The sequence below is a fragment of the Furipterus horrens genome, unplaced genomic scaffold (genome assembly GCF_987537825.1).
Source record: "Furipterus horrens unplaced genomic scaffold, mFurHor1.1.pri manual_scaffold_4, whole genome shotgun sequence".
Lineage (NCBI taxonomy): Eukaryota > Metazoa > Chordata > Mammalia > Chiroptera > Furipteridae > Furipterus > Furipterus horrens.
The window spans coordinates 105,734,510-105,757,581 of record NW_028327174.1 but is presented as its reverse complement, the minus strand read 5'-3'; positions in this window follow the sequence as shown (position 1 = coordinate 105,757,581).

The window sequence follows — 23,072 nt, the reverse complement described above, 5'->3', positions numbered from 1 at the left end:
TCAGATTTTGGATAAGGTGGAGCAGCAGATGCTGTTTAGAGGTAATATTTAAAATTAGTAATATTTAAATTGTCCATGAAAAGAATGGACAGAGTTAAGAAACAGGACTGAGAAAGAACTCTTGAAATATACTATTTATAAAGGATCTGAAAGAAGAATAAAGTCAGTAAATTAAACAGAGAATGAGTAATATGAGAGACAGGAGAAGCTTCAGAGGGGTCAAAAGTTAGAGACAGCAAAACTGAAGCTTTAGGAAAATCAAGACAGTCAGGTTTGATGATGCAAAAATCTAAAAGTATGAGAAATAGAAAGGCAATTATGGTTTTCAATATCTATTCAATTACAGAGTACATAGCAATCTCCAAAAAGCCTTGAAATACACTGTCATTGTTTATTTCTAGCATGCCATCATTATTAGAATGCAAGTTTCTCAAGGGCTTGATTGCGTGTGGTTTATTTTGAATGCCCATGACCCAGTTAGCATGGAACAGTATGTTTGTGGCATAAATGGCTTTATTTTACCTTACCACAATCCTGAATAGATATTTTTTCTGTTTTTATTTTATAGCTAAAGGAATAAAATACTTGGCCAGGATCACGAAGTTAAGTTAATGGCAAAACCAGACTTCTGATAATTGGTACTATGCTGTAATAGCAGTAAAACACTCAAATTTCACCTTCACCTCTTCCACCTCTTTGTTTAAATGTCAGTTTCTCAATAAGGCCAACCTTGACCACTCCAATCAAAACTACTCTTCCTTCTCTGACAATTTGCCCTGTTACATTTCTCTCTATAGCACTGATTACCTTCTAATATGTTACAAAATTAACTTTGTTGTATTTTTATTTATTGTTTATTTGGAATAGAAGCTAGGATAAAGATTTTTTTCTGCTTTGTTCACAGATATATTACAGATGCTTTCAAAAGTGACTGGCACTTTAAAAATTATTTGTTGGATGAATTAGAAGTTCATAGTTCTTTGGAAGAATTAGAAAATCAAACAAAACACACTTTTGTAGTCACAAATTCTAATCTCATTTTATAAAATAAGTAACTCTCTTTATTTCACTTTTTGCCATGATAAAATCCCTGAACCCAATCAAGGAGTAAAACCTTAATAGAAAAACCACTTTATTATAATTTTTGTAGCACATTGGGCTATTTGGCAGAAGATGACTCTAAAGCATAATGTATTTTAACATGTGTAAAGTGGATAGTGAATAATTTTCAAAACATTATTCATACATGTGTGACTTTAATTACAAAGTTATAATAGGCACATTATGAATTTTCATGAAGAAAAAACCAGCATCTGGACTTGTGATTCTACACAAAGAGAAAGCTGGGTTTCTTTCTTTTTTTTTTTTTTTGTCAGAGCCCATAAAGCCTAAATTTCCTTCAGTTAGAATTTCCTCAGAAATAGTAAAATAGAACCCTAAACTGTAAAGTCAATAAGGCTTCACCACAAATTTTTATGTTAGTGACTCAAAGTTTATAAAGAAGTATTCCAATTCATAGTATTTAATTTTCTTCCATAACTGTAACATTAAAATATTTCAATAAATCTCTAAGTTTTTGTTCTGTACATGTATTTTTAAAGATGTGCATTTGTTACAAGTATATTTACTTGAGCTATTCACCTTTTTATTTTGTTTTATTTAATTTTATTTTGAAGTATTATCAGCTTTAAACCTTCTCATATTTGAGTTCTTTATCATAGAAAAACACTACTTCAAGAAATATTTTCTTGGACTTTCGGTCTAGATAGAGGCATAAGTAAACATGCTTCACCTCCTTGCAAAACCACAGAAAGAATTACAAGTATACCTCAAAACTAATAACACCCAGAACCATCATAAAATCAAACAGTATGGAAGTCCAGCAACCAAGGATTTAAGGAAGCCACATTCATCCCAATGGGTAGAAGGGGCAGAGATGCAGAAATGGGTGGAGAGGCATGAAGAGGTGGTAGTTAAAAATCAGGAGGGATACCTTGGGAGCGAGTGAGCCCAGCTCCAGGCCAGACTGCAGAGTCCATGTTGCCAGTGCCAGGAAGATAAATCCCCACAACTTCTGGCTGTAAAAACCAGTGGGGATTTGGGCTGAAGAATAAACTTTCAGATTTTCAGGAAACTCCATTTAAAGGGTCTGCATGGACTTAAAACATATGGATCCCTACTCCATATAGGATTCAGCACCAGGACAACAGCTGGAAGGGCACCAGTCACACAGGGAGAGTGCCAGGCAAAACTTCAGAAGCTTCCCAGACAAGGTAAAGCTAAAGGAGTTCATCATCACCATGGGATTATTACATGAAATGTTAAAGGGGCTTATTTAAGAAAAAGGAGATCAAAACTACAAACATTAAAAAGGCAACAAATTTACAACTATCAACAACCAAATATAAAACAGCAACAACAACAACAACAAAAATCTAAGCAAACAACCAGAACAGGAACAGAATCATAGGTATGCAGACCATTTAGAAGGTTATCAGCTGGGAGGAGGAAGAGGGAGAATGGGGTGAAATGGGATTAAAAAACATAATTGGTAGGTACAAAATAGACAGGGGAATGTTAAGAATAGCTTAGGAACTGGTGAAGCCAATGAACCTATATGCATGACCTATGGACATGAACTAAAGGGGGATTGCTAGAGGGAAGTGGGGTACAGAACAGAGAGGGGAAGAGGGAGAAATTTGTGACAACTGTAATAACATAATCAATAAAATATACTTAAAATATATGAAGAGACTGAAGGAAAGTAAGAATTATTTCAACATTTGTTTTTCAAAAATCTCTTGAGTTTGATGCCTTCTCTGATGATAAAAATGTTTCTTCCTTCCTAGTACAGGGAGAGCATCTTTCACATGGGAGATTTATCTCCCACGTTCAGGAAAAAAAAGAGAAGGTCAGAGCATCTTTCTTTCACCTGCTGTTTTTCAAGTGTCTTTAGGTCAAAATAATCCTTATGCCACTTGCCAGTTATTGACCATGGAAAGTCTCCTTATTTCAAGTATCCTCCAAGGATTTTTGTGGGCCATTTAAAGTTTAATCAGAAAGTTCTGTACCTAGGGATGAATTTTGCTCCTTATTCTTATTTTTTTCCTATCCTAAATTATGTCTAGCTATATTGTCCAGCATAGTATCTTAGAGGTTCCCAATAAAATTAAAAGACAATATTAGGATATTCATACAATAAAAAATCATAAAGATTCTCCAATAAAAATACTAATTATGATAATCTATAGATGTTTCAAATATAAGTAGAGGGTCCCCAACATTACCAAATTCCCAGACAGATGTTAACTGTTAAATGAATTTTCAAGTTGAATTATAACAATCAATAATATTAAATTCAAAGTAAAATTCCACATAAATTACACATTCACAGAAAGAAGAGTGAAGAATTCATTTCTAGCATTTCCTAATCTTCTCAGACTTGTCTAGAGAAGTTCTTGATACCTGGGCACAGTTGAAGTTCTTTTAGCAATTGAAGCCTAAACTATTTTTGGCTAGAATAATTATAGTTCTTTAAAAATTTGGAAGTTTACAGCTCATATTTTTTTTAAGTAAAGGTTTTCAAATTATTATTTATGTTTTATTGAGGCATAATTTACAAATAGTAGAACACACAGGTCTTAAGTATACAGTTTAATGAATTTGGACAAATGTATACACCACACTTCTATTAAAAAGTAGAGCATTTTTTGTCACTTCAGGTAGTTACCTTACTTTGTATTACTTCCCAGTGAATCCCTGTTCTTCAATAAACAGTGGTCTGAATTAGCATACTTCAATTTTGCCTGATCGAGAATGGCATGTACATAGACTCATAAAGCAGGTATTCTTTAATGTCTGGTTTGTTTCACTCAAGATGTTTTGTTTTTTAACAAATTTATGTTTTGTGTATTATTAGTACATTACTTTTTATTACTGAGTAATAGTCTAGTATAAGAATATGCCACAGTTTTCTTTTAAGTTTATTCTCCTGTTGATGGATACTTCAGCTATTTCCAGCTTTTTGGGTGTTATGAGTAAAGCCAATACGGACATTATTGTACAGAGAAAATTTAATTTTATAAGAAACTACCAAGACTTTTTTCCAAAGTAGGTATATAATTTTATACTCCTACGGCAATATTTGAGAGTTCTGGTTGCTCTACATTCCTGCCAACATTTAACCATCATTTTTATTGTACCCATTTTTAGGTGTGTAGTGGTAACTTACTTCGGTTTAATATTTTTTTCTTCACAGTAATGGAGTGCAGACATCCAAGGTTATTATAGCACTGGCCTTACACCAATTAATTTTTTTCATACCCAGCTTCTGAAACAGTTTTACTCCAGGGAAAAGTTATAAATCTAGTACTCAGCAATGTTAAAAACAAACAAACAAAAAAATTGCCCAGACGGTTTGGTATTTGAGTAAGGAATAAGTAAATGGAGAAATTTTACTTGTATTTAACCTCATTAGAATGCTACTCAAACTAAAGTACCATAAGCCATAGGCACAATCTCAACTGGAAAAAGTCTACCAGCAAAGAGGTTAAATTACATATATCCTAAGCATTTACTATTGCTGGAAAGGCAGAAGCCATATATGTGTTACTTCTTAATTGTGATCTTTCCCTTTAGTTCTATCATCTTTACTAGATGTTTCCAAGGTCACCATGTTGGTCTCACTAAGCTAGTGAATGAAAATCAAGCAGAAGGGATGACATAAATGTTTACATGAGCCAGGACTAAAAATATTACACCATTTCCACTTATATTCTACGACCTAAAACTCAATCACATGGACATAGCCAACTTGAAGGGGGACTGGAAAATGAGATTTGATTGTACCCTGGAAGAGAAAAAAATAGTTTGAGAGAAGGTAGCATCTCCACACACCTCAGTCTAGCCTGCAATGCCCAGTCATACTTTGCCCATAGAGTCGGTATCTGTGACTGCTAAAACAGCCAATAGTTGGCCGGGATCTGCTTGATTGGAGTCCACTGACATTATCTAAAAAGTCCTCAGACCTTTACTCAGCCTTCTGTATGCACCTTCAGCACCTGAGCACTTCCAACTGTGCCCAAGTGCCTTTGCTGTGGTCTAAATGCCTTCATTTAAAGCCCATGTTTTTCCCTTGCCAGTGTGTCTGTGTTGGTTGGAATGTCCTCCCATAAACCAAAAGGCTGTGTATTTGATTTCCAGTCAGGACACATGCCTAGGTGGTGGGTCCAGTTCTAGTTGGAGTGTGTGCAAGAGGCAATTGATTGATGTTTCTCTCTCACATCGATGTTTCTCTATCTCTCCATTCTTTCCTCTCTCTCTCAAATCAATAAGCATGCCCTTCAGTAAGGATAAAAAAAATAAAAATAAGAAAAATAAAGCCCATGTTTAATAGGTTCCTTCCTTCATAGAAACATTCCTTTGTTTATGAACAAAATCACCATAGTCTGACTGAGGTCACTCACCGAAGTCCAAACACTTTGACCCAAAGTTTCAGGCTTTTGTTCAGGCTCTAGCAGTTCAAATCTGGTCCCATATAAGCTTCCAAATGCCATCAAGTTTAAAACATTTTGCCCACACACAAATGAATGTTCACCTATGTTTCAAGTATTAGCTGAAATTGAACTTCCTCAGAAATGCTTTCATGGACTCCTTAGAGGGTGCCATGTTTCTTATACATCACTATTTCCCTTGCTTATTCAAGAAAATACCCACTCTTTAGTATATTGAATTTGTCCTGGCTGGTTTGGCTCAGTGGATTGAGCGTCGGCCTGCGAGCTAAGTGTCGCTGGTTCGATCTTCCAGTCAGGGCACATCAGAGAAGGAAAACTCTGACTCCAAAAAACCTCCGCTGCCTTGCGGCATACCTCTTCAGGGAAAGGCTAAGGGAGTAAACCCCGACAGAAAATCCGGAGCCGGAGTCCCTAAGGCGGTTTGACGTTGTAGTCAACACCGGCAACTCCTGCGGCGCACCTGAAGCCAAGCTGTATTGACTCCGTCTTTCCCTTGGACCCTTCAGCTGCGAAGAGAGGGGGGGTCTGCTGCATGGGCAACAGCAGACCCTCCATATCACCCTGCCCAGGCTCTGTAGCTTCAGCTTCACTGGAGAGGACACTCCAACGTCATCGCAAGATGTCAATTCAACACGGGAGGAGACAGATACCGTGTTACTCCCGAGTCGGACTGCACAGCCATTCTCGGCGGTGCAGATAGACTCTTAAGAAGCTACACCATCGTCTCTCGAGACGGACAGCTGCCGATACGATAGTATATTGAATTTATCTAATCTTCAAGATACTCCACATTACAACCTCCAACTCATAAATCACCATCTTAGACTTTCAAAAAGGAGTACATTTCCTCAAAACCACATCACAGTCTCACTGCAATAATGTAGCTCACAATTAAGCTAGTAGTGGGGCTCTCCTTGATGCCTTTCTAGGTTTAAAGTGCCCTAACTATCCTGTTATGCCAGCTTTAAAAATGATAATTTTCTCCATAAATCCATTCTTGAAATCCTTCATTCATCATCATCTCTCCTTTCCTTCTTTATAAACTCAGAGAATGTCATACTACAACACATTCTTTAATATAATACAGTTATTTGTGTTACCGCCTTGAGTCTCAATAACACTAGATTTCTTTAGGGCAGAGAATTAATCTCTGTAAAGATATCAGTTTCTGCTACAGTACCTGGTACAAATCTGTTATTCAACCAATGCTAATGCTATTTAATACCACAGGAAATAAACTAAATATCATTCTGTCACAGATCTAAAAACTCATCAATAAAGATCACTTTGTAAAAGCCACACCCTCAGATTTTGTCAGCACAATGATTATGAGCTGAGGCCCCTTCATTATAAGTTTCCTTTCCTTTCCTTTCCTTTCCTTTCCTTTCCTTTCCTTTCCTTTCCTTTCCTTTCCTTTCCTTTCCTTCCTCTCCTATCCTATCCTATCTTCTCCTTCTCTTCCATTTCTTTTTTTCCCCTCATTCTTTCAGAGCATAGACAAAAATGAAGCAATTAAATAAGCGCTCTACTTGAAGTAAGGAAAGTAAGTATTGGAATGTTAGTTCTACTTTTTACCAAGAACTGTCTCCTAGATAGTTCCAATCAGATATTTTAAATTCAGTATCTCTTGAAATTGTGAAACACTTTAGTGTTCATGCAGTTTTCATTGACATTTAATGAATTATCCCCTACATCCTATGAGGATGCTTTAAAAAGATCAAATTGTCTTCATCTTACAACCAGTTGCCTGCACTTATTAACCTATTTTCTTTTAAAATTATTTATTGTCTCTTGAGAGGAAAACTGGTATCTCACATCTAATGAGTACTCAAGTACTAGAAATTGCTTCTTCATAATTTCTCCTATTTCCACATTACTGCCATCCTCTCTGTTTCAGGCCCTGGTCCACTAAAATCTAGATTGATATAAATAATCTTAATCAATCTGTTCTCTATGTCTCCTAGGAGAAAATTCTATCACAGTCACACTAATATCCTAAAATACAATTGTCCTTTGACCACTCCCAATTGAAAAGTAGTGACTTCTCTTTCAGAATGATCTACAGGTTGTGATTTGGGTTTTGTTTTGTTTTTTTGTGTTTCTTTTTTTTCTTTTTTTTTTTTTTTTTTTGCTTCTTAAATATTTTATTATGACTACTTCTATCCTAACATTTTTTGAAGAGTTCATTTTTATTGTATTTTTTCCATTATCATTTGTCTCACTTATACCCTCTTCTGTACCCACCCATCCCTCTCTCCCCCATCCTGCAATCACTACACTGTTGTCCTTATTCATGACATTTTTCTTTTTTGCTTGATCCCTCCATCCACCCCCAACATCTCCTCCAGAGCTGTCAGCCTGCTCTCTATCTATGAGTCTGTCTCTATTTTGCTTGTTAGTTCAGTTTGTTTATTAGATTCCACATAATTAATAAAAATTAAATAAAATTTAAAGATCAGTTCTTTAGTAGCCCTAGCCACATTTTAAGTGCTCAACAGTCATGCATAGCTAGTGACTACCATACTGTATAATACAGATGTAGAATATTTCCATCATGGTTGAAAATTCTGTTGGACAAAGTTACATTATCTCCTTCACTTCAAAGTAAGTAGTTCAGGACATGCCATCGTAAGTATGCTATTTTGGCATATTGATTATTTTGAGCTAAAATCACTTGGAAAATGACACGTGTAGGTCGAGGCTTCTTCTGAACTCCCCTTATCTACCTAAAGACAATTCCTGCAAAAGGAACTCAACTGTTACAAATCACCTCACCCAGAGTTGTGTCAACCAGGGAAGACTGAATCAAATTTTACCAAAGGAATGTAGACTAGAAGTTGACACTACATTCAGCGAAATATTGTCACACACTATCATGTCTGCCATCCATTCTTCTAGGGACTCATTCATCTTTTCCTAAACATCCACTAAGTTGCCTGTATCTCCACTTTCTTTCCCTTCCCCTATTAAAAGTTTTTTTTCCAAAGAAGATGCTATATAAGCTCTCAAATTTCATCATTTTCAGGGGTATTCACATTTTTTCTTGTGAAATCCCTATGCACCTATTAAAACTAATAAATCTGTATTCTTTTTCTCCTGTTCATCTGCTTATTGTCAATTTATTGCATAGGCCCAGCTAATGAACCTAGGAGGATAGAAGAAAAGTTTTTGGTTTCCTATTGCTAGTATTCAGAACCTGGTGATTTTGACCTAAATTTCTGTTTTCAAGCTTATCTACCATTATTTGAATGTTCATCCTCTCTGATTGAATGCTCCATTCCACTTAAGCTGGTTTGCCTGCTCTCTGTGAATTTCCATGCTTTGTGTATGCTTTCCCCCTGGGATGTGTTTTCTCTTCTTACTCTTTCCAAATCTACCCCTTATACTGGCCTAGTGGCACTCACTGTCAGGGTCATGCACTTGAGAATGAGAACCTCCTTAAATCTTCCATACCTCTTCTACCAATCAGCACACAGTGATTTTTCTCACCCTTAAACAGTTATAGCATCTATTTGTTTCTTTTTAAGTACTTGAGTATCTGACCTTACATTGTTATTTGACCATTTGTGTGATCTCATGGGAAAAAAATACATAGAATTTTTATCCAGAAAACATGCTTTTGCATCTAGGCTCCACTGCTTCCTAACACACAACTATGGGCAAATCACTCTAGTTTCTACATCTGTAAAATGAAGTTAAAAATAGCACCAATCCTATTTCTTTTACTGAGCTTTTCATAAGCTTAAATGAATGTATCTGTAATGTTGTAAAACCCACTACATACAATGGATAGTATAAGTCATATATGTTGCTGTTTTTCCCAATATGATATCATTAGCTTTTTATAATGTTTAAATAATAAAATCATGTTGGATTGTGCATTCTACCTCCAACAGTGGTATGAGGAAAGCAACTTTTTAGTATCATTAATATTTGTTAAATTTAAACATTAAAATATTTTACAGACTATATATATAGTGTATACCATGTTAGTATGTGTTACATATATATTTACCCCTTTTCTTCAACTAGAATTTGAATGCAAATGTCAATATTTTAAGTATAAACTTTTAAGAAGCAAATCCTGTATTATTACAATAGATTTTTAGTAAAATGTGAATTTTTATCTCTGTGATGATAAAAAAAATGTAAATATTACTTATGCAGATAAGTCTATCATTTCTCCCCTACCTAGTCCTTAGTCCAAAATTTCTAAACTAAACAGAATTGAGGAAAAACATGCAAAATAATTTTAGATGGAGTTAGCCAAATATTCAATTTGAAGTGTTTTTCTGTTCATTTAGACTCATTCTATTCATTAATCTAAAATGATTGTGATTAGTGTAGTTTTTCTTTTCTTTTCTGAATTTTGAAAGATTAAACTTAAAATGATGATTGAAAATCACCACAGCTTCCTTGCTGGCTAATTTTTATCAGTTGCAAGGACTTAGCAAAGCCTGAATGAGGAAAGTGTTAAAACTGACTCCTCTAGGGTCAGAGCACAGGGCACAGTGCGTGCATGTAGGCACACAAGGAAACTGGTGTCTACATCAGTAGGACCGCGCTTTGTGGGACTTTTCTGTCTAGCAGGAGAGCCCACTGACTTACACCAAGCCTAGGGTCAAAGATTGAAATTGAAAGTGATATTCAGATTAAGCAAAAATGATCTCCTAGAAAAGGTAAGGATTGAAATCAACTCTGAGAAGAGCCATCATGGGCCTCAACAAAAATTTGCCTCTCACTTCTTTTTGGCTCATAGGGCTTGGGAGAAGCAAAAAGAATGATATGATTCTGTGGTCCAGAGGGGGGTGGATATCTATGCAGTTGACTTCTTTACCTTCAAAGTATTGCATTTGGCTCAGCATCAAGAATTTTGACACCTATTTTTTAGCAGAAAACAAAATTTTGAGAATATCAGAGTCAATAAAGATTCAAAGGTAATTTGGTATCTGAAAAAGATCTGAAGTAAGAGTACAAAACCAGATCTTTTTGTATTTTGACTGAAACTTCTTTATTTTCCTTTTTCTTTTAAATCCTATACTGAGCACATGCTTATTGATTTTAGAGAGAGGGGAAGGGATGAGAGAGCAGGGGAGAAACATTGACCTGCTAGAGGATTGAACCCACAACCTAGGCATGTGCCCTGATCAGTAATTAAACTCCTGACCTTTTCAGTTTATGGGATGACACTCCAACCAACTGAGCCACACTGGCCAAGGCAACTCAGAGTTCTTTTTGATGAATATTTACTGAACCACAATCTTATGATTGAGAAGTAATTATTGACCAGAAGAAGGAGAAGCATTAGGCCTTCATGAAATTCTTCATTTATTGGCTTCCAGGCAGCCAACTGAGTTCATAAAGTACTGACTGCATGAAGTGAGTAATGTCTGGGATTCCAGATTGTCCCCAAAGGAAGATGATTCCTATAACAACTGAGATTTGGGAATCAGCTTTGAGGTCAGGGAATGCAGCTCAAAAGCTCTACAGCTTTATGAGAAGAAAGGAGAAGTAAGTATAACTCTTACAGGAAGAAAGAAATGAAACCTCTTTCTTTGCCTCTGGGGAAAATGTGCTTTTTTAATTCCTGGGAATGAGTGACACAGACGCTGAAATAAAGCTTGGTTTGTCGGAGTGATGATTCCAAAAATATCTCGGGATTGCTTGACATGTTAGTAAATAGATGATTGTGAAGAAAATTAACTAGAGCATGTAGATATATATGTCTGGTAGACTCTTAACAATCTGTTTAGCTTCAGGTAAACAAAGTGTTCAGTGTTGGAGTCAAGAGGGTAATTTAGCCAAGCAATGCAATGGTTTGCAAATGCCTCCCATATGGAAAGGAAACCAAATGTTGTCCCTCAGTAATTGTCCTGTAATTTGATTTCTTTGGCTATACATGCACAGAGGCATGCATAAAAGACATGTATATACATATGTGTATCTATTCATACTGTGGATATCTACATATGCACATATGTACATATGGATGAATCTGTCAAAGATATAAAAACACTCGGAAAAGATAACAATCTTTCAGGTCTTTCTGACTAAATTGTAACAGAGCCTGAGGAAGCTGAAACTCCTTTGAGAAGACAGGGAGGGATTATATAAACCTCTTCTTGCTCCAGTCATTTACTACTATGGGCAATATTAAAGAGGCAATACCATCAGAGGTGCCATTTGGGGCTTGGGGTCTTTTCTTTTTTTTTGTTTTTTTAAAGTATATTTTATTGATTATATTGTTACAATAGTTCCAATTTTTTCCCCTTTGCTCCCCTCCACCCAGCACACCCTTCCCCAACAATCCCCTCCCCAAGTCCATGCCCATGGGTTGTACATACAAGCTCCCCTGCATCACCCTTTCATATATCCTTCTTTTTCAAAAAATAATTAATTAATTAGTTAAATATTTTAACAATAAAAAATAACAATCCCTCCCTATCAGACTTAAGACCCTTTACAATCTTATAAAAGACAATGGACGAAGGTCTCGAGCTCCTCTAGCTGCTTCAAGCTGGACATGGTCGTCGTCCTACCTACACTTGGGTCAAGAAATCCCTAATAAGAGTGGGAGTGTGGAGGGGAGGGTGGCCTTCCCACAAGGGGAAGGATCGTGCAGACTCCAGGTTGGTTGGCTGTCTCTGGACAACGGCATGCTTGGTTTAACAGGCTGGCATCCTTGTTGTATTCTGGGGGCAACAGGGTTAAAGGACATCATTCAATCCGTAACCACTAGATGACAAAAGACAGGTATTAATTTTTCAATGTCCCACATTAGGGAAAAGAAGGGCTTCTTTGGAGGAAGGTATGCCAGGTACATCTCACCTGTCCAAAACCCTTTTGCCCATTATACTTAGTTTTGGCTGAGGGAAATATTTTAGGTTTCCCCCCTCTCAGGCCTCTGGGCTCTTTCTGTCCAAGCCATTAGGATAGAAAAGAGAAACCAGCTTTAAAGTGAAGCCCACAGACCACCCCGTTCTTCACCAACCCAGCCACTTAGTTCAGCCAAACCATTGAGTATCAGGAGGCAGCAATGCAGACAGGATTAAGTGAGGCCTATACATACAGACAATCACTCAGGTAATGAGATCGTAGGCTTATGCCCTTTGAAAACAGAAAACATATGTTAATTTATGTAACATAACCCACATACAAGTCTCTAACTCTGTAGGACTGTCTTATCGGAAAGACATCCCGTTGCAAGGCATTTGACATTCTTCTTGCCTGTAAATTAAACATCTTTGATAATGTCACAGACATAGTTTAACTTTCAAATGAAAACAAATTTTAAATGAAAAGAAACTTTAAAGACGGTTCGCTGCACTACTTTATAGTCTACCACTGGGCATTGTTATCTTCCTTGAATCGTGATTTTTCTCCCTAAGATTACCCTCCTTGTCATTAAAGGGACTGCATTAAGTTCATTTTTAATTTATCCTGTTGATTTGCATAAACACAACAAGAGCAGCAAATGATCACTTATGATCTTTAGTTCTGCTTTGCTGGAACTTACGCAAGGAACATTTAGGGTGACCTTCAGTCTGCCCTTCAGGGCACAGAAGCTGAGCCACATACCTGGCATTCAGCCTTGCCTGTAAACACCTGTCTTTTCCAGGTCCTCCTGGTTTTCCGTTGTGCCTTAAGGTCCCTTCTAGCCATCTTTCAGGAAAACAACCTTCATTCCTTCCCTGGAAAGATTGCTATGGACTGCTCATCCATACAAGGTACCAGGCCTTTTATCTCGTGGACTTTTATTACCTTTGAAAGTCAGTCCCAGTTGCTCAGGGCTTTTTGGTAACAACCAAAGCCCAAGCATGTCTCCTTTAGGCATGACATTCCATTCAAAGTCTTAGTTAAAAAAGAAACAAAAAACCTCTATTAACAACTGGTCTTATTAGTTTTATGCAAAAAAACTTAGGTCATTACTTACTTCTTTAGAATGCCAAATTCTGGAGGGATCAGATAGGGAGAAAATATATACAGTGTGAAGGAAAATCCTTGTCCTTCTAATATTCACTGAACTTGCATTTCTATTCTTTATTTTTTTATTTTTTACCCCCACTAAAAATTTTTCTGTTTGTTTGTTTCTCCATTACGGTTGTCTCACTTTTTTCCCCCTCTTGCTTCCCTGCACCCTGCCCCCCCTTCTTCCACATTCAGTCTCCACCCAGTTGTCCATGTCCATGGGTCATTTATACATGTTCTTTGACTAGACCCTTCCCCTTCTTACCACTTCTCTCCTTCCCATCTCCCCCATTGTTACTGTTAGTTTATTCCTTGTTTACATACCTCTGGTTCAATTTTGCTCATTTGTTTGTGTTGTTCATTAGTTTCCTGTAACAGGTGATAACATAAGGTAATTTTCTTTTGTTGCCTGGCTTATTTTGCTAAGCATAATTCTCTCTAGTTCCAATCATGTTGTTGCAAATGGTAGAAGTTCCTTCTTTCTTTCAGTACTTATTCATTGTCATTTTCCCCCTTTGTGCTCGTGTTCCTCTCTGTCTCTCTCTGTTTGTTCATCTTCTTAAAGCAGACCCTTTAGCATCTCTTGCAATGCTGGTTTGGTGGAGATGTATTCTTTTAGCCTTCTTTTGTCTTGGAAACTCCTTATTTCACCTTCCATTTTGAATGAGAGCCTTGCTGGGTAGAGTATTCTTGGTTGTAGGCCTTTGTTTTTCATTACTTGGAATATATTTTGCCATTCCCTTCTGGCTTGTAGTGTTTCTGCTGAGAAATCTGATGATAGCCTTATTGGAGCTCCCTTGTATGTTATTAGTTGTTTCTCTCTTGCTGCTTTTAGGATTCTCTCTTTGTCTTTGAATGTTGGCATTTTAATTATGATGCGTCTTGAAGTGGGCCTGTTGGGGTTCATCTTCATTGGGACCCTCTGTGCTTCCTGGACTTGCATGATTCTTTCTCCTTTCATGTTAGGGAAGTTTTCTGTCATTAGTTTTTCAAAGAGGTTTTCTATTCCTTGCTCTTCTTCTTCTCCTTCTGGAATTCCTATGATATGGATATTATTACGTTTCATGTCGTCCTGCAGCTGTCTTAGAGCCTCTTCAGTCTTGTTCAGCCTTTTTTCATTTTGTTGCACTGTCTGTGAGTTTTTGTCTACGTTGTCCTCGAGCTCGCTGATCCGATCTTCTGCTTCCTCTAGCCTGTTTTTAATTCCTTCTACTGTGTTCTTTAATTCAGAGATCGTATTTTTCATTTCCTCCTGGCTCTTATTGATAGCTTCCATGTCCTTTTTGATGCTGCTATAATTCTCAGTAAGTTCCTTACAGTTCTTCTGGAGTTCACTGTAGTTTTTCTGGAGTTCTTTGTAGTTTCCGCTGAGCTCATTGAGCTTCTCCATAATCCATGCTTTCAATTCCATATCTGATAGTTTGCTCCCCTCTATTTCATTTAGCATTCTTTCTGGGGACTCTACCTTTCCTTTCGATGGGGGGTTGTTTCTCTGTCTCCCCATTTTTGTGACTCCTATTGTTTGTTGGTGCTTCTTAGAATGATCTGCACTTCCTGGGTCTGCCCCTGGTGGCATCAGGTCCTGTACCAGTCTGGGCCTAGGCAGCCTGTTGGAGACTTCCAGGGATCTACTGCCTTTGTCTGACTCCTTTAGTTGTTAATCTATTCAATCTGTGATTAGCCGTCAGGCTTAAGGACCGTGGGTGTGGCAGCTTAATTCCTGTAGGCAGGGCTTTTGCTTCCCCTCAGGCTGACGCCACTTGGCCGGGAATGGTCTGCCTGCAGTGTGAGGGTGAGTCAGCACTGGGACCTGGCCGGCTGCTTCCCCAGCTCTCCCCTCAAAGCCACCACACCAAACTCTCCCCAAGCATTTCCTGTCCTCTCTGTCTTCCCTCTGCTTGTGCCCAGGGTAAATGAGGGCAGAATATTTTCATATTTGATCCACTTAAGAGCTCTTTTTCTCCAGCTGTTTCTCTCTGGCTAGCAAGAAACCCTGTGGCTTTTCTCTTTTCTCAGCTGGATACTATTTTACTTTCCACTCTGTTGCTGTAGGCTGGGGAGCCCGGCTGGGGGTTTAGACCCTGCCCTTCTCAGGGGGAATCCCTGGCTGCTGAGCTGTTTCTCAGCCCCTTCAGCTGCCACCTGTGTGAGCCTAGCCAGCCCTTCCGCGTCTCCGCACTCCCTACCGGTCACGTTGTGATATAGCGGCCTTTTCTGCCTCTCCGTGGTTATAAGACTTCTCTCCAGCTGGTGTTCGGTTGGTTATTCCAGATGATTTCTCCAAAATTACATTATAAATCCAGACTAGTTCTGGGAGGAAGTTAGTGTAGCTTCCACTTACTCCTCCACCATCTTGTTTCTCTCAGGGCTTGGGGTCTTTTCCTTGGGAGGCACATTTGACTGTTGAGATTCAATAGGAGGCAGAATAAATGTACCCTGGAGTTGAGGCTTAGGACATACTCTAGATTAGAGGCTTGAAGGGAAGAAAGTAAAAAGGAATAGAAGTTTCCTTTCTCTTGTTTGTTTTAACTTAGCAGGATAGTAAACTATATCAAAAGTTAGTGGATATACTAGTTTAGATGTATTTTGTAATTGCAGAAAATTAAAATAGATGATGTCCCTGGCTGCTGTGGCTCAGTGGATTGAGTATCAGCCTGTGAACCAAAAGGTTATGGGTTCGAATGCCAGTGAGGGCACATGCCTGGGTTGCGTGGGCCAGACCCCCAGCTGAGGACATGTGGAAGGCAACCAATGGATATTTCTCTCCCTCTCTTTCTTCCTCTCTTACCCACTCTCCAGAGATAACAAATAAAAATTTTAAAAATAAAATAGATGAAGAATAACTTTTAACCACAAAAAGGGGTATATTGAAAACAAGCTTGGATATCTTATGGAATTGAAACAAATACTGAACTACAACTCTGGAAGAATAGAAATACAGTCCAGGAGGTCTCAGCAATGGAAGTTTGTAAAACTTTTCTCTAGAGAGCTGGTATTAAGGTGAATGGTTTGTTGCCTTTCTGTTCAAGATTCCAAATTCTTGGGAAAAAGAACTTGATTAGCCTTGCAGCTATATAAGGAGGTGACAGTCACTGTGGGCCTACCTTTGAGCATCAGGGATGGTCACATAGATGACAAATTGTAAACAGGGTAAAAAATGGCTTGTATGACAAGAGAGAAAATTCAATTTTTGAAAAAAGTGTACATTTGGCCAAATCAATTATATCTGGGGAACCTGAGTGAAATTCTAGATAGCTGGTTGTGTTGTGCAATTGATAAGAAAGTAACAATCCACCCCTTTCTTTCCCACTGAAACTGAAAATCAAAATACCCGTGTGCTGGCCTTCAGGGTTGAAATGAATGGGGAGATACTGGGTTCATCACAACTTAATCCATAGATATTCTTGAGTGGAGAAAGTTTATAAAGGATAGAAAAGTGTTTAAAAAAGGAGAACAAAACAACCTTAGTTCCTTAGTTCTTGAATATAGAAGAAGTAAGGGGGGTAAGGCATGGGATATGTCAGGGGCTTTGCATTAATGCAGGATTTAATAAATTAAAAGTTCCTGATCCGATTATGGTAATGTTCATTGTGACAGCTCAAGATATAGAGCAAGCCACTGGGATTTTACAGACATCATGGTTAAATCACCCATCAAGATCATTTAGATTCCCTTCCCCTATTCCTATGTTGATCTCAAACCTTCAGATGACTAGTTCTATTTATTTCTCTTGAAATAATTGTAGAAGAGAGACAACAGGGGTCTCTTAACACACAACACACACTAACTGAATTCTGCTCTGCACTGTACTAATTGTTTAAGGATGCAATTGGAGTAACACATGCAAAAGTTCTAGGAACACAGTAGGTCCACAGCAAGTGAAATTTTATTTTTCTTCACTTTCCCCATACTGTGAAAGAGAAGCTCAGAAGAGCAGATATTAGCATTCTCATATATGGAAAGGTACATTGTCTATCATACACTAGCAAATTTGGGGACCAGTTTATAGAGTAACCCTTTCAGAATTCGCTTACCATGGGTCAGTCTTACAGAATATCTGAGTAGCAAATGAAATAGGAGCACTTAGTTTCTGGATGCTTAGCAAAACTTAGATTATCCCTCATCTTTCATGTTTGCAGAAAAGTGTTTCTGATAAAACAAGTAGCAAGTTACCATCCTTCTTTAAATAACTTGAAATACGACACTGTTCATTTATCAAGAAGCACAGATACTTCTTCCAGATCATTTATTCATTGCAACCATTGATGAAATTAGTGGAAAGCAAAAAAACTGCTCTTTAGTGCATATTCTGATAGTTCTTTTTAGCTTAACTCAGAAATGGCTTGGTTTCTATCAAAACTTTAGTTATTGGTTAGTTGGGATGAATACTGGAGGGATTCCTAAGTGAACCAGAATTACCCCAATATGCATATGTGTGAACCACACAGTACTCAGCTGATGTGAACTGAAAGTTTTGCTAGTGAAATGTGGGGGGAAGATAAATCAACTCATTTAAAATGCACTGGGAAAGTTCAGCATTTGACGCCACCCACAAATAAGTCCTTTTGCTAAATGATGCTTATAAATATTGACTTTTTAAATATCGGATTTGTTAAAATATATAATTCATGCTTTATGCGAATCTACAAATTCTGATGCCACAGGGAGAGTGGCTCCCTAGTGACCATCAGTGTGCATGCAGCACACACACATATTCATTCACTCTCCCAAAATATCCATACATAATTCACCGATGGATGTACTGGAAGTACCTGCAGTTTGTGTGGCCACCGGTGAAGAAGCTCTGTTCTGCTACCTCAAGTAAATACTACTGAATTCCTGCCAGGGATTGTATCAGACAAACAATAGCCACACTGTCTCTTGACTATAGATTCTGCCAGGCCTTTCCGCCTTTAGGAGCCAAGCAGAAGGAATTCTTCACCACACCATGGCTCTGTCCCCAGAAAGCATCTTTGTTATGACAAATCATGGCTTGTATTCATCTATCCACACTACTGGTGGGAAAGAAAACTGTCTCTACCACTGGAAAAAAAAAATAAAAGAAAATTTAAGACTGGAAAGAATCCTATAGATTACTCCAGCCAGTGTTTTTCAGATTGCTGAATTTCATGAACTAGCAACATTTGGGAATATAACTAAGTTTTTTAGAAAATAAAATAACTATGGAGAAGAAGGGCAGATACTGACAGGATTTTTACCTAGTGAATAAAAATATATTTAATAAAATACCGTCGGCAACCGTCCGTCTTGAGAGACGATGGTGTAGCTTCTTAAGAGTCTATCTGCACCGCCGAGAATGGCTGTGCAGTCCAACTCGGGAGTGACACGGTATCTGTCTCCTCCCGTGTTGAATCGACATCTTACGATGACGCTGGAGTGTTCTCTCCAGTGAAGCTGAAGCTACAGAGCCTGGGCAGGGTGATATGGAGGGTCTGCTGTTGCCCATGCAGCAGACCCTCCCTCTCTTCGCAGCTGAAGGGTCCAAGGGAAAGACGGAGTCAATACAGCTTGGCTTCAGGTGCGCCGCAGGAGTTGCCGGTGTTGACTACAACGTCAAACCGCCTTAGGGACTCCGGCTCCGGATTTTCTGTCGGGGTTTACTCCCTTAGCCTTTCCCCTGAAGAGGTATGCCGCAAGGCAGCGGAGGTTTTTTGGAGTCAGAGTTTTCCTTCTCTGATGTGCCCTGACTGGAAGATCGAACCAGCGACACTTAGCTCGCAGGCCGACGCTCAATCCACTGAGTCAAACCAGCCAGGGCTAAAGATGGCAGTTTAGATTTAGAATCTCCTTTCTATTTCTTAGAAATCATCAAAAGCTGAAAGGAGACCAGGAAACAACAGTACAAGATAGAGTTTCAGTGAAACAAGAGACAGCTGGGACCCAAAATGTTAGTGTAGGTGAGGATTTTCCAGGAACAGTGACAATGGACTAGGACTGTGACAGAGAACTTGAAAGCAACCGAGCTCAGAATATCAGAGTCCTTCCCTGGAGCCATTTTCTGAAGTAAATATTTTATCACCTGTTTCCAGAATCAGAAATGAGTGTACACATCAACAACACAAAGTTGGATAATTCTGTTTTATTTTGGGGAATAGAAGGAGACTGGATAATAGACTTTCAGAGAAGGAAAACTCTGACTCCAAAAAACCTCCGCTGCCTTGCGGCATACCTCTTCAGGGGAAAGGCTAAGGGAGTAAACCCCAACAGAAAATCCGGAGCCGGAGTCCCTAAGGCGGTTTGACGTTGTAGTCAACACCGGCAACTCCTGCGGCGCACCTGAAGCCAAGCTGTATTGACTCCGTCTTTCCCTTGGACCCTTCAGCTGCGAAGAGAGGGAGGGTCTGCTGCATGGGCAACAGCAGACCCTCCATATCACCCTGCCCAGGCTCTGTAGCTTCAGCTTCACGGGAGAGGACACTCCAGCGTCATCACAAGATGTCGATTCAACACGGGAGGAGACAGATAGCGTGTCACTCCCGAGTCGGACTGCACAGCCATTCTCGGCGGTGCAGATAGACTCTTAAGAAGCTACACCATCGTCTCTCGAGACGGACAGCTGCCGACGACGACGGATAATAGACTTTAGTAGAAAGATGTAGTTTGTCTCCCTAGAAGCAAAAAATTATATACAAGGTCTGTCCAGAAGACATCCACCCATGTAATATGAAAAAATAGAGACATTTATTGAAGAAGATACAAGATACAGGAAACATTGTACATAGGACAATGATGCCTCAGTTCCCTTCAAAGTAGGCAGTTTGGGACCTCACACAGTTCTCCCAGTTGCCATGAGCTCCCTGTGGCATTTTCCTGAATCTCATCAATGGCCTGAAATCTCTTCCCTTTCAAAGGTGATTTTAGTTTTGGGAAAAGACAGAAGTCGCAGGATACTAAATTTGGACTATAGGAGGGCTGAATCACTTGGGCGATTTGATGTTTCACCGAAAAGTCTGCATGAGATGTGATTTACGAGTGGGTGTGTTATCATGATGAAGCTGCCAATCACCAATTGCCCATAGCTGCTGCCCCCTGAATCATCCAAATAGTTTCTGTGGAGGAATGTTCAAGGTTAACACAAAGTTTGATGTATATTCATTGCTCTATTTGTTCAATCATTTTGAATGTGATGGCCACACAGTGCACATGCTCACTCAATGGCATTACCAACCCCCGCTAACTAATACAGTGAAGTCATCATTGTTCATGCATGCACATTCCAGTCTACTATCCCTGTCTGCCGGATGACATTGATGTTGTGTGGACCATTCTTCTTATATTAACAATGGCTGGACTTTTTCCAGACGGACCTCATATATATATATATATATATATAATGAGGTCTAAAGAAAATGTAGGCAAATTTAGATTTCTCCTTATAAAGTCTATAACAAATAAATGGTACAGAACATACACAATAACTTCAAAATTAAGCACTGAAAATATAATTTTAAATGATTAATAAAAATATGTTACAAAAATTAAAAGAAAGTAACAGAAAAAATTAGAGATTAAGCTCTCATAAAAAATGTTCTTATGGAGTATATTCAAAATGAGACCAAGTATTTTGCCAACTTAAAAAATTTTTTTCTCATTTTAATATAATTGAAAATATGTCGATAAAAGAGGAGGATATAGAATATGAGTTAGTAGAACTTCAAAATAAAGTTGAATAAAAAAATAAAAATGGAAATAAAGATTTGGATGATCCAATAATTGGAGTACAGAAAAAAATACAGTTAAAGAAATAAAGATGAATTTGGACAATCCAATGACTGGAGCATGGAAGAAAAAATATAGTTTTACACAGAACAAATATTTAAAACTAATTTTCAGTCCAATACATTAAAAAGTGCTCAGAATTATTAGTTACCAGGAAGAAATGTTAAAATCTCAATCAGATATCACTACACACATTTTAGGATGGCTAAAATTAAGACTGACTAAGCCAGTTATTAAGAGAATGTGGAACATGCTGAAGCCTCATACATTGCTAGTGAGAATGTAAATGGTCCAACCACTTCGGGGAAAGGTTTGGCAGTTTCTTACAAAGATAACCACATATGAACCTTAGGCACAGAAATTCTATTCTAGATATTTATCCAGTAGAAATGAAAACAAATGTCTGTTAAAAGAATATCTTTTGTAGAAGAATATTTATACCAGCCTTACTCAAAATAACCAAAAAATTGAAACAATCCAAATATACATTCACAGATGAAAGCATATATAATGAATATTTATTCTGTGGAATGATACTAGGCCATCAAAAGGAACAAATTACTAACATGTCAAATACAATAAATGAAATATTACAGGCCATATGCTGAGTGAAAGAAAAGGCTGTATGTAAAATATCATGAACTGTATCATTTGATTTATGTGACATTCTATAAGAGGCAAATCAAACTATATTTTAAAAATAAAAGCATGGTTGTCTCTGGGGTTTGGGGTGGGGAGACTGATTGTAAAACACATAAGAGAAGTTTCTGGATTGATAGAAATATTCTATATCTTGATGGATGTGGGTTAAAGAAGTGTATCCATTTGTCAAAATTATGCTGTCAAGATTTGCGAATTTAAATATATGTACATTTAACTAGAAAGAAGACAACTAATAATAATGAATAATCAAGTGGGAGTTGAGTAGTGAGTGCAAGTACAGATCAAATCAAAATGACAGCGTTTTGATCATTATTGAAGCTGAGAGATTGCTGCATGGGTATTCACTTAGTCATTATGCTTTCTTTGTATAGATTTGAATTCTTCCCAAATAGTTAAAAATTCTTAAATAAGAGAAGACTTCATTCTACATATAGAATTGGCATAGCGCTCCAAAGAAAACTGCTTTTCTTGGCCTGAATTCTAGTTTATCTGTTATTAACATCATGACTCATTTTTTCTTTATACTTCCATTTGCCTGTTATTTCTTTGCCAACACTTTCATTTTAACCATCTAAATTTCTTTGTGTATCTCTTTAGATATATTTGAGTTGGATTTAGCTTTGTTAGCTAAACTGAAAAATAATATATACAGTAAACTGACATAATCAATATGACATAGATTTAGTCTTATTTCTATCATATTGTGTCACGTTACTTCTTAATGTTTTCTACCTTGCCATTCCATTTCTCTATGGTTATGAAATTTCTTTGATATTTAGAAGGTATATAATTTTTGCTCTAGTGGTTACCTTTATATTGATAATTCTATATAATATCTTTAGTCACCTCTTACTGTGAAAACTTAGTTTTTATGGTTAGTAATATTGAAATTAGCCAGTACCTGCTTATTTCTCACTTCTCTTTCTTCTTTCCATTCCCCGTCTCCAATTTTAATCACTGGTATAATTTTAGCTTTAATGTTCTTATTCCTACATATATTTAATTTCTACTTGATTTATTAATTTCAACTTATATCATTCTTGTATACTTCTTATTAATATCTGTAAAAATATCAGGGAACTAATTCTACTTTCATTAATTCTCTCCCTTTTCATACTTTTATCAGTTGTAGAATATCTCCTTTCTTAGAGCAAATTATATTTATATACTATTTGGTCTAGATTTAAC